Genomic DNA, 16,813 nt, shown 5'->3' with positions numbered 1-16,813 from the left:
ACACGATCCATGGGAATAAAAAAAGGGGGCGGGTCAAACATTTTTTTTTGTGTGTGCATCTTCACGGGTTTGAAGAATGGGAGGAGGGAAGATGAGGGCTAAATAACCCGCCTAGTTTCCCCTTTTTGTATCCCCTTCACCCCATGCAAACAAAAGTGAAGCTGCGCGTGTTTCTATTGGACAACTCACTGAGACGCACAGTAGGATTTCCTCTGACCGCGTGTGCAGGCAAGTGTGTGTTAATGAGGTTCGATTGTTTGAGAATAAAGGAAATGTCAGGTTTTAAGTGAAACAAATGACAATGTTGTTTAAATGTAACAGTGTAATAATTCAATACTAGGGGTTTGCTGTATCATAGATTGGAGATGAAGCGTGTGCATTCAAAAAAGTCGCCAAAGGAAGCTCAAAAGACACCATCCATCCGTCCATCCATTTTCTGCGCCCTTTTTCCTCAGAAGGGTTGTGTGGGCGTTGGAGCCCATTCCAGCCATCTTCAAGCAATGGGCAGTGGACAGCTTGAACTGAATGCCAGTCGCAGGGCACTCACTCATACACGCCTGTTGTTATACACAGAATTTTTGGACCAGCCAATTAACCTTTATGGCATGTGGGAGGAAACCTGAATGCCCGGAGAAAACCCATGCAGGTACGGGGAGGAACCTGCAAACTCCGAACGGCGAGGTTGCGGTAGGTGGAATTAACCCCTGGACCTATGCGCTGTGGAGCTGCGCGCCAACCTAGCAGCCATGCCGCCCCAAAAAGGACACGTCATTGCAAAATTCCTACGGGAACAAAAAAACTATCACCCAATATGTTTCATTTTATGTGTTTTTTTTTTTTTTTGACCACTTTAAATTTTAAATTTAATAACGCATACATTTTTGCAGATCTAATTATTTTCTGTCAGAACAATTCCAGCTGTGACGCCTATCGTCTTTGTAGCAGACGACAACGTCATCGTAGATCAGTAATATTGTTATGATACACCAGCAAATGTTATTCTCGATCTTGCATTTATTTTTTGCTCATATTGCGACACGTTATGTTGTATCCTTTCCTATATGATTCAAACGCAGACGTTTGTGTTAACAAAGAATCAACCAGTTATGATCCCAAAAAGTAAGCATGGAACAAATGTCAAGTAAAAAGAAAAGAACTCAATTAACAGGTTGACACAAATAAGAACGCAATCTCTCCAAGGCAAATATGTTGGATGGATGAAAGCGGCTACAAAATGTCCTTTTTTTTCATTCTGCCTTCCGTGTAAATAGGATGTGAAAGTTGCTGTTGGTGGACTGCTACATACGATAAGCAACACTAATTTACTGCAAGTGGGGAAAGAACCAAGAAAAATGCTGACAGATTATTTTTTTTTGTTTTTTTGCTGTCTTTTGTACAGGTAGGTTTCGGTACTTAGAAAGTCAGGTAGTAAAACAACAGTATATTCTAGAACACCAGAGGCAGCGATCATGATCTAATAGGCAGGTAAGCGGTTGGTGTTAAAGTAACCCCAAGCAGCGGAGGCAACAATCTCGGAGTTCATCAGGTGGCACTTGAAAAAGATTAATACTTTGAAGCAGATTCATGCAAACCTAATCTGTATAGGGCAGTGCTGGGTAGAAAATTGCCTCGGGGTCCAAATTCAGCTGTAGTTTCATGCTTCCACGAAATTGAAATGCTTTTTTGCAAGATGCTTCGAATAACGTAACAACCCTCCACACAAAAAAGCAGCTCTGTGCAGTGAAAGAACAAAGCGCTTGGACAAGGGTGCCTGGGACACTAGGAGGGAGACAACAAACTAGCAAAGCACCGAGGGTAAGGTGAACTAATAAAGGGAAGAGGACAAGTTGTGATAAAAGGGAAAACACAAGATGAAATCAAGACAAGTGACCACAGCTGTGATGAGGAAACTTGAACCTTAAGGTGAGTGGCCAAATAAGGTAAAGTCAAGAGACATATGAGACAGGAGAGAGAGCGAAAGAGACAGAGGGAGAGATGGAGAGAGAGCCTACAGAAAACAGGAACCTGAGTGCAGGATGGTGACAAAACCCAAAATCTCAGCCGCTGAAAAGTTTGTCTTTTGGAGAGAAATTGACAAAGAGCATTCTGAGTGAGCCCAGGGTTGAAGAACTCAACATTATTGGTAATTTAATGTATTTAAGACTTTACAAGGGGGAAGATGTGACTTCTGAGAAGAGTTATACTAAAGAGAACTAAAACACACATGCACATGCACACAAATAAAAGAGAAAAAAAGATCTAAAGTCATGGAACCATGAAGAGGAATTACTTCGCTTCCTCCACGTTTTAATTTAACATCCTGTGATGGGTAAAACAAGTGCTGCAGTTGAGCAGTTCCTTGTCTTGAGGTTGAGGTTTGTATCCAGAATAATCTGGGCACTGTGCAGACAGAACAAGGCTGAAAAATTGGCTGAAATGTACTTTTATACTAGGATGGCGTGCTATGATAAAAACAGAACTTTAGAGCTGGTGGAAAAAAACAATCACTTTTTCACACCAGCCTTTTGTCTAGACTGGGTCTGGTAAGTGTTAATACAATTCAAAGACTTTTCCTAACTGTAAACTAAAACTACTACCTGAAACAAAGCAAAGTCTGAATAACAATTGAATGGATGGCTATGTCAACAGGTATATATGTAGTGACAAATTTTGATATTACAACAGCCATCAGAATGGCATTGAAGTATTGTTGTTGTATCCCAGACCAGCAAACAACCCCCTAAATTCAGTGGAGAAAAAGGGACAGCATAATCTTCCTGCTATGGACCACTCCCTCACAATCATGAAAGAAACCAAAATGTTCAAAAAGATAGATACTCGCTTTTGTTTTTTTTGGGGGAAATACCACTTTTGTTCAAATTGTGGTCTATTACATCTTTTATCAGGTCTTTAGGGAAGTATCAGTTCTATTGAATTTCCTTTTGTATTGTATGGGTGACCAAGAAAAGATTGAAAGACTATTCTTTCATGCTGATGTGCTTGTAAATGGTAGAGATTTTCAGTTGTGCGAGGACAAGGAGGTACAGACGCTTCCCTACTTACGACCATTCGACTTACGAACATTTTCTTTTCGGGATGTCAAAATATCCGGACATTGCTGTAAGTTAGATTTTGTATTTTATGCGCCCTTTTTCCGAATACAGGATATTACTGTAGTACTCCTTTATTTTTAACTTAAAACGTGTAATCCGTTACAGTTCCTAGTTACCTTTTGAAAAATGAAATCATTAACGTAATCCAATTTCCATAATATTGTCATTATTTGTGTTTGCAACATGAAGGGAATGTGGCAAAATACATCATAACAAATGCATTTCTGGGTTGTTTTCAGCTCCACACTTAAGGTGAAGAAACCTGCACTCAACCTCTACTCATTAAGTTTGATCCTAAGTGGTTGGTTTCTTGATCTTTCGAAGAGAGGCATAAATGGGCAAAACACAATAATCTGATACACAGCACAAAAGCAGTAGAACAAACTGACTGGATAGAACCTGTCGAACACACCTGAAGGGTCTACAGGTGATGTTCTGAGACGTGCCAACTTACATGGTATAGGGACTAGAAGACAGGAGTCCCATTTAATCTTTATGTGGTGGCCATGGCTCACGGGTTAGAGTAGGTTGTGTCCACGGACCAGAAACTTCTCACAGCTTGCCTTGAGCCACTCACACTGGTGCATGAAACGTGCAAATCATCGGTGGTGGTCAGAAGGGGCGAAAGGCGTGATCCTATAGGCCATGATCCTTCAGTCTGCCCTGGGGCAGCTGGGGCTATGTTTGTAGCTTACCACCACCAAAGTGTGAATGATGAATGCACCCACAGTGAAGCATCTATGGGTTTCCAGTAAAGCACCACATTAATCAAATGCAATATTATTATTATTATTAATTATTGTTAAAATTATTATTAGTAGTAGTAGTACTGTAAGTATTGTAGGGACTCCTACAAGTTCAAATTGAGTTGTGCGGTCATCAGATATTTGGATTTGTGGAAGCTGTTCAAATCAAGTTTAAAGGAGGAAAACGGGGTAATTATTTATAAGAGACAATAAAAAATGCTGACTTGTATACATATTCCCGTTTTTTGGGAATAAGTATGGGATGGGTGGGTATATGCCTTAGCCACTGGGGTCACAGGGGCACCATTTCCTGTAGTGTGTTCTGGGCAAGTGCAGTCTGGTGGTGCCTATCCCTCTCCAGCCCCCCAAAAAGTGTAGGAATGGAACTGTGCAGCTAGATTTCCCATAGTGTAAAATGATGAAATCTGGCCTTCCAGGGGTGATTCGTTTATTGTATTTTAACGGCCAACGGTATAGTATTATTATGCCAACGGCGTTCCTCCGACCTCTTCTACTCTAGTCTTGTTATTTGCATATTCTTTCTTTTTAAACTATTCTATATAATTACCTTGTATTTTACACTATGATATCTTTTTTACTCTAGTCTTTTTATTCTTTTAAATCTATTATATTGTCATTATAGAGAGTTTGTGTGTCAAATGATTTCTTGTGTATGTCATGTTTATGGTTTATACTGGCTAAATAAATAAATAGAATAAAAATACACTAAATGATTTTGGACACCTGCAAAGGCAGATTGGATAGGATGTCAGTTCGTTATTTTGACCATCATTGTACACTGCTGTTCGTTGCTTTGACAATAATGAACTGCTTACATCATTGTCACTAGTGGACAATTTGCTTTTCTTTTACGCCACACCTTTTAGGGCAGATCTGCTTTTGTAACCTAAGAAATTTCATAAAAAAGAAGGGGCTCAAGGCAAGGACTTTAGAACAGTTTGTAATTTCTTTTCCGAGGGCTCGCTCTGCTGTTCTCTATGCAAGATGTCTTTTCTTCTTGTTTTGAGTGTGTACTACACTTTAAAATGATCACAGGGTTAACTAAAGAGTCATAACAAAGTTCACCATGTCCCATTTCATAGTTATACCGATATCAATATATTGATTTATGCATTTGTGCCAAGTATGCATTGTTCAGAGATATGCATCTTATGTTTTGCAAATTGAAGGGATGGTTAAAGGAATGAACCAAAACATCAAATTTTTGAATGAAGATAACAGGTTAACAGTTCACTGATGAAAAACCCACTCGCATGCTTTCTAGCTGAGATCTACTTTTTTATTACTGATTAGCCAAAGGACTACCATTTTTCTGTCGGAACCAGAACAAATGGTAGACCCAAACATGCAACGCTTCACACAAAAGTCTATTGGGATGTCGAGGAAACAAACGCCAGACAGGGGGAGCAAGCAGGTCACGGGATGGGAGCATGATCAGAATGCGGAAGTGAGGGATTTGCCGGGGCGGGAGATTGGAGCGTGGTCAAATGGGCAAAACGGGTCGATAGCCGGAGCGAGAGATCAGATCGTGGTCTTTGGTCAAAAAGGGGTCAATAGCCGGAGACGAACGGGAAATCAGAAACAGACGAGTAGGATACAGATGAAGACGGGACAGACGGGAGCCACAGTCAAAGTGCTTCCCTTGCTTATGCAGAGGTTCGCTGACAGACTGACAAGGAGTGACTGGAGTACTGGGTATAAATAGGAGAGGAATCAATCAGGCAATTAGCAGCAGCTGGCGCCAAACGAGCAGACACAGGTGAGTGCAATGAGTAATGATGACATTTTACTATTCATTTGTATAACAACAACCTATCACATTATTATTATGTTTTTGTTTTAATATTATGTTATTACCAGGTTGTAATTGTTTGAATTAAAATTAAATAGACCACTTAACCAACCACAAAAATGCCAGTTTAAAAATCACCCGTCCCAGGAAATCATTTTTCAAATGTGTGCTATTTTTAGAACCAGTTAAATGCCCGCGAGCACCACGAAGGGGTCCGCTGCTCTGATCAGTAACGTTGTTGTTTTTGAAAAGCTTTTTTTTTTATTGACTGCAAAGTTGATCTCCCAGCTGTAAAATGTTACTCAGAGAGTATTTTAGCTATGAACGTAACCAGCCAAATGCATTCCATTTTTGAAAATCTTGCTATATTCTGTCTATGAGGGAGGACACATACGTGTGTGATCCACGTGAGCACATCTCATGGAAAATGAGCCATAACACTTTAAAAAAATCCCAAACACAGATGCTGACATTCCTCATGACCACTATCATTGCCAACCCCCCTGGAAAAACAGCATGTTCTGTTCTTTTGCCATACTGCTGATACTTTGCAAGTCCTTCCATAATTCAGCAAGTACGGTTTCTGTTTATTCTCACTCTTGCAGAAAGTTTGTCCAACTGGCGGCAATCATGATCCTCAAAATCATCAAGCGTGGTGGGAATCAGAAGAGTTTTTAGGGTCTTATACAACCCTCATTGCAGATGCTGACATATGGGAGTGTTGTTTCAAAAACAATTCTCATTTATACATTTTTAAAGAGCACTCTAAACATAAAGGGACAAGTCTGTCATTTGCTTGTGTAGTAGTTTTATTGCAGTTTTGACTGCATAGTCTGCTACTGTGCGTGGTACCCTGATGTTATGTAAGGTAAAATATGGTGGTATTTAGACTTTTTAGTTGTTTTCTCTTGCTTTCTGTTGTTCAATGAAAAATCTTGCACCACTCTCCGCATGGCATTTAAGGGTATTGCCCCCAGGAACACCGGTTTGCCCTTGAGGAAAAACATGTCCTCTTGATACACGGTGACCTCTCCCCTTGAAGCAAGACTCTTTCCATGTTTCAGCGGGAGTGATCCCTAGTCTTCTTTATCTTGCAGAGTGAGCGATCATGTCCAAGAGGCTGTGACCTCCAACTGAGTCTCTGCAGAGGTCAGCAGTTCTTGATGACACTAGACTGTAAAATCAATCAAGATTTATTTTCCCCTTGGAACATGTAAGACTACGACACTGTCTGCTTGTGTGTGTGAGGGCCAGCTGTCGAACCAGTAGGTTAAACATAGAAGACAGCCATACTTTGACATGGCAACATTATGAAATTCACTGGATGGAATTTTAACTTTTTTTTACTCACGCCCGCCATCTCCTGGATTGTGTCATCGTTGCAACCTCTGTAAGGGTTTTCATGATGCACGTACTAGCTATTGCATTTCTTTTTTTTTTTTGGGTGTTTGGGTTGGCATGATTCTTCTTAATTACACCATTTTCATTCTACACTAACAAATAGAAAGAAAACAAGGAAATGCACAATGTCACTGTCCAGCCCCCCATTCCTCTAACCTAATGTATTTTGCCCCAAACAGCTCTGCTAAAGGTACGATAAAAGCAGAGAGGTGCTTTGAAAAATAAGCATAAAGGTGTCTTATACTTAGTTGGTTATTGTTAACACATACGGAAAGGAGAAATATTTAACTTTCAACTTTTTACGAACACCTTAAACAATGAACTCCACTATTAATGAGATATGATATGTGTTGTTGAGCAGTTCATTATCATTTGTTGGTGATTGTGCAGTTTAAGGGTGATGTCTGAAACTTCAGATACTGCTACTCTCTGCCACCATCTCCTGGCATAAGGTCATAAGCGCAGCTTCAGTCAGCTCATTCCTCAATCTCTAATAAACTAAAAATCTTTTTTGTTTTCTTTTTTGGCATTTGGGTTGGTGTTTGAATTGCATTTGAAACAGGCTTTTCCTTACTTTCAGATCTGATCTGCCACTATGTCCCGGTCCGAAGCCTACGATCTGAGAGTGCTGGTCTTCTGATGATCCCGAGAGCAAAGAAGTCTTCTGCTGGTTCGAGAGCGTTCTCCATTCGGGCACCGGTGCTGTGGAATGCTCTTCCCCCTGAGATTCGATCTGCAACCTCAGTGGAAATGTTTAAATCTAAACTTAAAACTCACTTCTACTCCATTGCATACGAATAACCTACTCCTCTTGTCGGTTGAAAATAGTTTGTGTAATATAGTGTAACAATCTGTGAAGCCCTTTGAGACTCTTCGTGATTTAGGGCTATACAAATAAAAATGACTTGACTTGACTTGACTACTTTTACCATTTTCAGGCAACAGCAGGAAATCACTCTTCACACCGCCCCCTTTTCCTGCTGCCTAATTTGTTGTGAGAGTACATATCCATCCATTCCATCCATTATCCTCAGTAGGGTCGCAGGAGTGCTGGAGCCCATCCTAGCTATCTTCGGGCAGTGGGAAGGGGAAATCCTGAACTGGTGGCCAGCCAGTCGCAGGCCACACAGAGACGGACAACGCACTCGCTCATTCACACCTCGGGACAAATTTGGACAGGCCAATTAACCTGACATGCAAGTTCTTAGAATGGGGGAGAAAGCCCGATCGCCCAAGGGAAGCCAACGCAAGCATGTGGAGAACATGCACACCACGCACAGGAAGGAAGGTAGCTGGATTTTAGCCCATGATCTTAGAACTGTGCCGCGGATGCGCTAACCACTCAGCAGCAGTGCCGCCCATATCTATATGCATTAACATGTCATGTAATGCAGTGGTTAGCACATTTAGCTAATACGCATAATGTCCCCGGTTTAAAACCAGGTTAAAACATATTTGGGTCTGGAGAAGGATGGGTGCCACCAGCCTGTACTTGCCCCAAGACACACTAAAGGAAATTGTTAAGGGATCCAACCAACCAACCACATACTACAGTATAAAGGCAGTTCCAAAAGTAATTTACATTTTTAAATTCACCATCTCAGAAACCGTCAAACCAATGATATGAAAACACATCTGGTCAATTCAGAAAATTGTAATCTCAGTTTTGACATGGAATGTTTAAAGATACTGTTTAGTTTTTTTTATTTTTTGTTAATGTTTGTGATTTTTGTTGTCAGGTCCATCTTGTTAGCTGGTAGTCTTTGTTTGCAATAGCTCTTCAATGAATGCAGCAGGGTTTGCCTTTGTTTTCTTTTTCTTGTTTACTTGTTTTGTGTGTGCGTGCTTTGTGTTTGTGTGGGCGTTTTACTTATTTAGTGTGCTGCATTTTTACGTACGTTTTAATTTGCGGTTTTGTTTGTGTTTGTGTTTGCATTTTACAAATCAGGGTCACATTATTTGTCTCTCCAACTAACAAAACAGGGTTAGGGAGCATGAATGGACATTTGTACTCAGCTCTTGTGATAGTACATTTATCTAAGTTATGATACAAGACGAAAATATATATACTCTTTTAAATATGTTTTTCTTTTACTCAATCAGTAGCCCCAGCAGAAGAATGTGTTTGCCACATGTTTTTTTTGTGTTGGATCTCAAAAAGAACAGATATTGCACACCATAATGTACAAAACACAGCTTTTTTGCTTACTCTGGAAAAAAAATAGTTTACTTTTGTTAGAGAAAAGTATCCAATCGAGATTCCCAGTTGCCTTCGTTACTATTCTGCTGACTGTCTTGGCAAATTACCAATGGTTCATCTGTGGTGTGGTTACAAGTAAAGGGCTTTGCCATGTGGTAAATATTGCATACAAAAATCAGATGATCGCAGCCTTTGGGAATGAATTTTCCGATGTCAAATCCAATGCAGTGTTTGGACAAAAAGCAAGAACAAGTGTGATGATTGATTGAGGACAAAAAAAAGAAAAATGCATGGTTTAGTGTCAATTTCCTGAACACATGGACATTTAAGTAATTATAAAATATTATACGTTCACTAGTTAAGTGGGGGGGCACTCAATTTTTCCAAGTTTCAAAAGGCAGTTTTTATTGACTTTTCAAAGATTTTCCATACAATGATAAACTAAAATCCCACCCCAAACAAACGCAAAACAGTAATAGAGCAGTTCAACATCATATGTGGAAAATGAACAAGCAGTATAGTTAACTCAGAGTCTGGTGCAATGTACTACAAGCACAGAGGCGTTGCAGATTATGGTTGGGATAAAAATCTTAAAAAGTCATCCTGCTCATTAGTCACATTAATTTATTGTAATCTCCCAGCATACTGTAATCTCGCGTTTATCGGAAACAGGACCCTCGCGAAAAGTAAAAATCTGCAAAATAGTGTCACACCTTCATAATACCCCATATGGATCAAATTTACCTCGAGATGAAGCCCTTCCCTACTCAGTATACAACTGTAACAAAATAACAACTATAGATCTACAAAAGAAATACAGAAATGCAGTTAAATAAGTGCTCTTTATTGTCATTATGCAAAAGTACAACAAAATTAGAGGGCTTCTCCTTTCATTGTAAGAAAGCGAGAGAGCGGCTGGCTAGCTGCAAGATAGCAGTGTTCTCGTTTGCCCGCGTCCCCCGTCCTTGTTGCATCATTTTTGCTGGGGACGCATAGTGTCAAATCAACGTGCGTCCCCGCGTCGCAACTTTTTCGACACAAAATTGTCATTATTACCCAATTACTTTTATTCTTAACAAAGATTTACCGCACTCCAAACTTTTTGTCAGGCAGATCCGCCATAGTTGTTTTGGTCTCACGGTTCGTGTTTTCGTCTGCAGGCCAATCTCGGCAAACGAGATCTCGTTGCTTCAATTACGTCATTGTTGTGGTGGTTGTCTTCGATTTAAGGTGAAAATCAACACAAAATTGGTAATTTCTTTAGTGTCAGTAATAAGTTGAAACATAATGCGAAAAGTGATAACAAAGGCAATAATTCCGGCACGAAAAAACGGAAATTCTTCGGAAGATCGCTAGGAAAACACGAGAGGCTAGGAAAACACGTGTGTTGAAGCGAACGACTGTATTACCAACAAATTGTGATGATTAAAACTGAATGAATGTATAGATTTATATTATATATTTGTCGCCAATTTACAATTTCAACCTCGATAACACTAATTTCTGGGGACCCATAGATCTCTGTTGGGACCCTTGGATTTTTGAGCATGCGAGTTATCCTCGGAATGAGCCAGGTCTCTGCAGTAATTAAAACACAACTGCCGCAAATTTAAAGTTTTCTTTCTATTTGCAGCACCAGGGCATCCGTTTCATGGGGGATGTATTTGGCGTTGTTGAGATACAGGTTTGGCAGTTGCAGCTTGTGACAGTTGTTATGTAGCCTGGCTGCAGCAGTAGGCCGGACTTGTAGCCTTGCAAAGACATTCTCTCCCAACGCTGCCTCAACCCGATAATAATCCATGTAGCCCCCACCGGGGATCACCATTTCTTTGTGCTCTTCTGACCTCCCTCGGAGTATGGTTTAATTGATATATTTGTTGTAATGAGCCGCTCAAAGCGCGATGCCACCGTTAGTTTTGGGTGGACCTATTGACTTGTGCGCCCACACTGGCTTTTGGCTGAAAGCATACACCAGTCTTCCACAGTTGCACAAACAGCCTGCCTCGCCCACCCAACAAACACACAGCCCTTCTCCCCCATGATAGCATTTTCTGTCTGCTGTCTGCTAAACTAAATGCACGATGCACAAGACAATTCAAGTCAATTCAAAATCAGCCAAGCATTTAACCAGCAGTAACCACAGTGAAATAGCGAGGGACCACTGTATTTTTTGTCTCCAAAAAGGCAAGACATGCCGACACAAAGTTCTGTATTGTCATGGGAAAAACGGATACTGATCAGCTTCTTGCAGGCATATTTTCCAGATATCTTTTAAAATGGTGAGATCACCGCCAAATGAGATCATATCACCAATTTAGGCATTTTATACGCTCCTATTTCAGAAAAACCGCAAGTGCAATTGCCCACTTTGAGATTCGAAAGTTTTTCCCCTCAGCCAGAGAATTGCAACCATCACTTTCCCCGTTCTCAATTTAGCTTGAAGGATTCCATGTGTGCTTCTGTATACATTCCGCAAAGATTAAGACACAGATAAAAGCAAAGCCATCTTTGCCACAAAGACTGAATAAGAATTGGAAAAATGACTGGATGAAATAAATGTTTTTAAAGTAGACTGTTTCAGGGAGTGGCAATTTAAAATGGTCAAAACAAATTCTTTAGTCCAAAATATCGAGCGTTATGGTGGCTAATGAAGTCAAACAATAAACAGTATAGATATGAATGAACCCTCAATCACAAACACATAGAACATAATACTTTGCTGTGTCATTTAAGTTGTTTTCCTATTTGTGTTCCACAGAAAGTATGCATTACCAAACCAAATCGTTTTTTTTTTCAGTTATCGACTACATGTAAACACAATCGCTATTGCAGGATAGTTATTAGGTTGGGTTATGCATTATTTTCTCAGACAATAATGATCAACTGTGGAGTAAGCACCAATACCGATAGGAGATATCGATACTACTACTTCAAAAAATTCACACAAAGTCTGTGAGCATTACTTGGAACACGGTATACGAAATAAAGTGTCTTTTGTAACATTACACACATATTGCAAATAATGTAGTCTGTCGCACAAGACGGTACTTTGTTGACCGTTTTTTGTGAAAATACTCTATGATCATATCATAGTTTTTAGTGAATTTTTTAATTAAAGGTGTAGTGCGTAGTTTGAGGGGGTCCTTAAAATGTTGAAAGTAGAACATTTTTTTCTATTAGGTATATGTTAACAATGCCCAATTGAATTCAAAGGGCTCTTTGAAAAATATCTACTGCGCCTGAGTTGTTTTATCTGACTTTTAGCAAAGCTGTTCGGGCCATGGAATGGCGGAAAGGAGAGTGTAGTTTGAGAGTCACTTTATGCTTCCAGTAGAGTACAAAAGCCAACCCTAACCCCCAAAAAGTTGAAAACAGAAAAGGTTATTCAAGCGTTTTTAAGACATGCACATACTTGCACCCGTAACACAAGGAGCTTAACACTGGCTGCAATGATGACAAGAGCCAGAATATACAAGTCCGAAAAATTGTCATACATTATCTTAAAGATATACTTGCGAGTTAATTTATTCTTTGATTATCTCATCCCCCTCCCCCTTTGTAACTTTCGTTTGTTCAAATAAACATTCAAATAAATTATCTTGTGATTACAATCCAAAACAAAAAGGGGTACATCAATCAAATCAGCATATTTGTAATTCATATATTGACATAAACCTGCTACGCACATGAGTATGTATGCTAAAGCCCAAACCAGAAATTAGCTAGCCAACCACAATAAAGGGCAGATATAGTGTTTTTATCTGTGTTCAGAAGGAAATGGTTTCTATGATTACCAAAAGACGACGCCAATTGTCACTCTAAAAAAAATCAGTCTTTTAAATTCGGTAGCTATGTAGTGGGTTTTACATAATTCACCCACGGAACCATTGTTTAGTTAGCGAGTTCCTAGGGGGACTCTTAATTCGGCCGGCTCGAGCCGCTCTCTTGTTTTGTTTTGTTATTGCAAGTTTAAATGTCATTAAAGCAGCTTTCGTTGGCACCTTCTTTTGACACTCCGCCTACGACTCCCGTCTCTGCTCGCTACATTGGTGACCCCGACATTAGTCTCGTGGAAGTTTCCGAGGCCGTGCATAATACTGAGCATACCGACATGGCATACGCGCCCGTTCTCAAGCTCCCCGAGTTTGGGAGTCATCGGCGTTAACATGGTTCGCACAAGCAGAGGCTCAATTCGCCCTGCGCGGAATCACTGATGATGACTCTCGCTATTACCACGTGGTGTCTGCTCTGGGGAGCTCAACTGCAGCCAGAGCGGTGAGTTTCATCACATCCCCTCCTGAACTGGATAAATATAAGGGACTGAAGGCATATCTCCTCAGAATCTTTGAACTGTCGTGTTCTGAGCGTGCTCGACGCCTCCTTGCTATTCAGGGCTTAGGAGACAGTAAGCCATCGGATCACATGGAAATGATGTTAAACTTGCTTGGCACCGAAGAGCCAAATTTTCTTTTCACTGAACTTTTTCTGCGTCACATGCCGCCGCATGTCCAGACGGCGCTTGCGAATACAACCATTACAGATCCGGCAGAGGAAGCGGACCGGTTTTTCCTGGCCACACATAGATACACACATGAGGTGCTGGCCCCTACATGCACCTACACACCATCAAGTGCGACGCCCCCAGCCAGCAAGGCACGCACGGCCACTGACGATCAGAATGTGTCAGGTCTGTGTTACTACCATGCACGTTTTGGGCCCAGGGCCAAGAAGTGCCGTCCCCCTTGCACCTCCAACGCGACGGGAAACTTCAAGGCCTGCACTCTGTAGCGGCCGTGAGTGCAGGCGCAAGAAACCGGCTACTGTTCATCTGGGACGCCATCTCCGGCCAAAAGTTCTTGTGTGACACCGGCGCCCAGAGGAGCGTCCTCCCTGCCACTGTGGACGATGTGGGGGGGGGAACACATGGACCTCCATTAACTTCTGCCAATGACACCCCCATCCGCACATACGGGACACGGACAGTGGACGTGTGTTTTGGGGGTCAGCAGTTTACATGGGACTTTGTCACTGCGGATATTGCTTTTCCTCTTCTCGGTGCAGATTTTCTGTGTGCCAATGGATTACTCGTCGATGTGAAAAATGGCCGCCTTGTTGACGCATTGAATTTCTCCTCTCTCGCGTGTGTCCGCGACAAAGGGATTTTTGAGGGTCTGTCCAGCTCTCTCTTGGACGGTGATATTTACCACCGGCTCCTCGCTGAGTTCCACAGTCTGGCGAAGCCCACCTTCTTAGCCTCCACGACCAGACATGGGGTTGAGCACCACATTGAAACCAAGGGCCCCCCTGTTCATGCCAGGGCCCGACGACTCAATCCAGAAAGACTGGCAGCTGCTAAATCCGAATTTGCTAACATGGAACGTCTCGGCATCATTCGCCGATCAGACAGCCCCTGGGCCTCTCCACTACACATGGTCCCAAAACCAGGCGGTGGCTGGCGCCCATGCGGGGACTATCGCCGCCTTAACGAGGCTACCACGCCCGACCGTTACCCAGTCCCGCACATTCAAGACTTCTCTGCACACCTGGCGGGCAAACTTCTCTTTTCCAAGGTGGACCTAGTGCGGGGATACCACCAACTGCCAGTGCATCCCTCAGATATACCGAAGACGGCCGTGATAACTCCATTTGGGTTGTTCAAATTTCTCAGGATGCCGTTCGGACTGAAAAATGCCGCTCAGTCCTTCCAAAGGCTGATGGATTCAGTGCTCAGGGACATGCCTTTTGTGTTCGTCTACCTGGACGACGTCCTTGTTGCCAGTTCCTCAGAAGAGGAACACTTGGAGCACCTCAGAGACCTCTTCACCAAGCTCAGTCAGCATGGCCTGATTATAAATCCCGCGAAATGTGTTTTTGGCGTACCCTCCATCCACTTCCTCGGGCATCTCATCACCAAGGATGGGGCTTCCCCCCTACCGTCTAAGGTAGAGGCCGTCTCCACCTTTCCTCAGCCGCCAACAGCACGGGGCCTCAGGGAGTTTCTCGGCATGGTGACATTCTACCATAGGTTTATTCGCCGAGCCGCTGATGTCATGCGCCCACTCTACGAGGCCCTCAAGGGTAGGTCACCCAATCAAGCTGTTGAATGGACCGCTGAGAGGACCAAGGCATTCGAGGACACAAAAACCGCGCTGTGCCGGGCAGCCATGCTGGCTCACCCAACCCCCGGAGCCCCAGTCGCACTGACTACAGACGCATCAGACCTAGCAGTGGGTGCCGTGTTCGAGCAGTGGGTTGACAATGCTTGGCAGCCACTCGCCTTTTTTAGTCGCCAGCTGGTCCCCAGAGAACGTAAATACAGTGCACTCGACAGAGAACTACTTGCCATCTGGTTGGCGATTCGCCACTTCCGTTTCATCTTGGAGGGCCGTGAGTTCATCGTCTTTGTTGATCATAAGCCTCTTACGTTCTCCATGTCCAAGACGTCCGAACCGTGGTCCGCCCGCCAGCAGCGCCAGCTGTCATTCATATCGGAATACACGACTGACATCAGGCACATTGCTGGGAAGTCCAACGTGGTTGCGGATTGCCTGTCCAGCGCTGTGCAATTGGGGCTTGATTATTCCAGTATGAGTGTGGACCAGGCTTCTGATAACGGCATCCAAACGCTCAAGAGCTCAGACACTGGTTTGCGGCTGGAGGAGGTTGCGGTCGGAGACTCAGGGGCCAAGCTTTGTTGTGACCTCTCAATGGGTTGGCCTAGGCCGCTTGTCCCTGCTGGCTGGCGTCGGGCTGTTTTTGAGGCAATACACGGCCTGTCTCATCCTGGCAGGAAAGCATCCATTAAGCTAGTGGCCCAGAAGTTTGTGTGGAAAGGGATGAGAAAGGACGTCCGGGACTGGGTCGACTCATGCGTGGCATGTCAACGCGCCAAAGTGCACCGTCACATCAAGGCCCCATTGGTACCATTCGCCATCCCCGAACGGAAGTTTGACCACGTTAACATTGACCTGGTGGGCCCACTGCCCCCTTCACACGGTTTCACTTACCTCCTGACGATGGTGGACAGGACGACCCGTTGGCCTGAAGCAGTTCCGCTGACTTCCACCTCAGCTGTCGATGTGGCCCGGGCGTTCATCGGCACATGGGTCGCCCGTTTTGGACCCCCTGCAGACCTCTCATCTGACAGGGGCGCACAGTTCACCTCCGAGGTGTGGAACACGGTTGCCGAGAGCCTGGGAGTCAAACTTCACCGCACCACTGCCTACCACCCCCAGGCTAACGGGTTGTGCGAGCGGTTCCACCGCTCGATGAAAGCGGCCCTGCGCGCCAGCCTGACCGATGGGGACTGGGTCGATAAGCTACCCTGGGTCATGCTGGGACTGAGGACCGCTCCCAAAGAGGACCTTCAGTGCTCTTCAGCTGAGTTGGTTTACGGTCAAGTGCTGCGGGTGCCAGGTGATTTCATCCCAGACCCAACGACACCCTGGGCTGCATCCAGGGAGAAGTCCATCTTGCAGGGCACTGCAGGAGCGTTTGTGCCTATCCCCACATCGCGACACGGCAGGCCAGTTTCACGGGT

Source organism: Urocampus carinirostris, chromosome 7 (genome assembly GCF_059441175.1).
Source record: "Urocampus carinirostris isolate Australia breed hairy pipefish chromosome 7, RoL_Ucar_1.0, whole genome shotgun sequence".
Classification (NCBI taxonomy): Eukaryota; Metazoa; Chordata; class Actinopteri; order Syngnathiformes; family Syngnathidae; genus Urocampus; species Urocampus carinirostris.
This window is presented reverse-complemented; position numbering follows the sequence as displayed.